Genomic DNA, 634 nt, shown 5'->3' on the forward strand with positions numbered 1-634 from the left:
TGGAGCCGCCGCGTTCCGAGCCGGCACAAAGGGGCGCGCGGCACAATGGGCGCGGCAAGCCCGTGGGCACTGGGGCTCCGGCGGCCCGGTGCCGCGCGGGGTGGGGGCTCCTCCCGGCGGGCGCGCTCCAGCAACCCCCCTTCGCGTCCCCTCCCCTGCGCCCGCCCCCACCCCGGCATGGATGTGGCCGCCGCCACTCTCGCGTCCATCTGCCCCGGAGCCGCCACTGCGCGGCCGGCCCAGTCCGCCCCGCACTTACCTGGGACGCGACTTCTCTACTTTGCCGAGGAGCCCGCGCCGAGTTCTGGCGCCACGTGCGGGGGAGGGCCGGGGGTGGGAGCCGCGCGCCGAGGGCCTGGCGGGGCGGCCCGCGGAGTTGCTGGGGGCGGCGGGCGGGCGCCGTGTATTTTCCCCTCTCTTTGTGTGTGTCCGTGCGCTGCGCTCTCGCGTGACGTGACGGGACTCCGTGTGTCATTTCCGCACAAGGACACAGGAGCCCCCGCTGCAGTGGAACCACAACCCCTCCGCCCCCACCCCTGGCCCGCCCCTCCCCCTCAGCGGGGCACACGCGGGACCGGCGGCGGCGCTCGGGCGTGAACGGCAGCGGCGGGGAGCTGGGGCGCGCGCTCCGGGG

General features: G+C 76.8%; 1 protein-coding gene across 1 annotated transcript in view; it reads right to left on the bottom strand.

The window, feature by feature from the left end:
• Nucleotides 1-349, bottom strand: part of Bend3 (BEN domain containing 3) — a 43,595-nt gene extending 43,246 nt beyond the window's left edge. The window contains exon 1 of the mRNA XM_004637469.3: nucleotides 260-349. The gene's annotated coding sequence lies outside the window, so the exon portion shown is untranslated. The remainder of the gene's footprint in view (nucleotides 1-259) is intronic.
• Nucleotides 350-634: the final 285 nt, after the last annotated feature.

Source organism: Octodon degus, unplaced genomic scaffold, assembly GCF_000260255.1.
Source record: "Octodon degus isolate 3935 unplaced genomic scaffold, OctDeg1.0 scaffold00090, whole genome shotgun sequence".
In the NCBI taxonomy this organism is placed as follows: Eukaryota; Metazoa; Chordata; class Mammalia; order Rodentia; family Octodontidae; genus Octodon; species Octodon degus.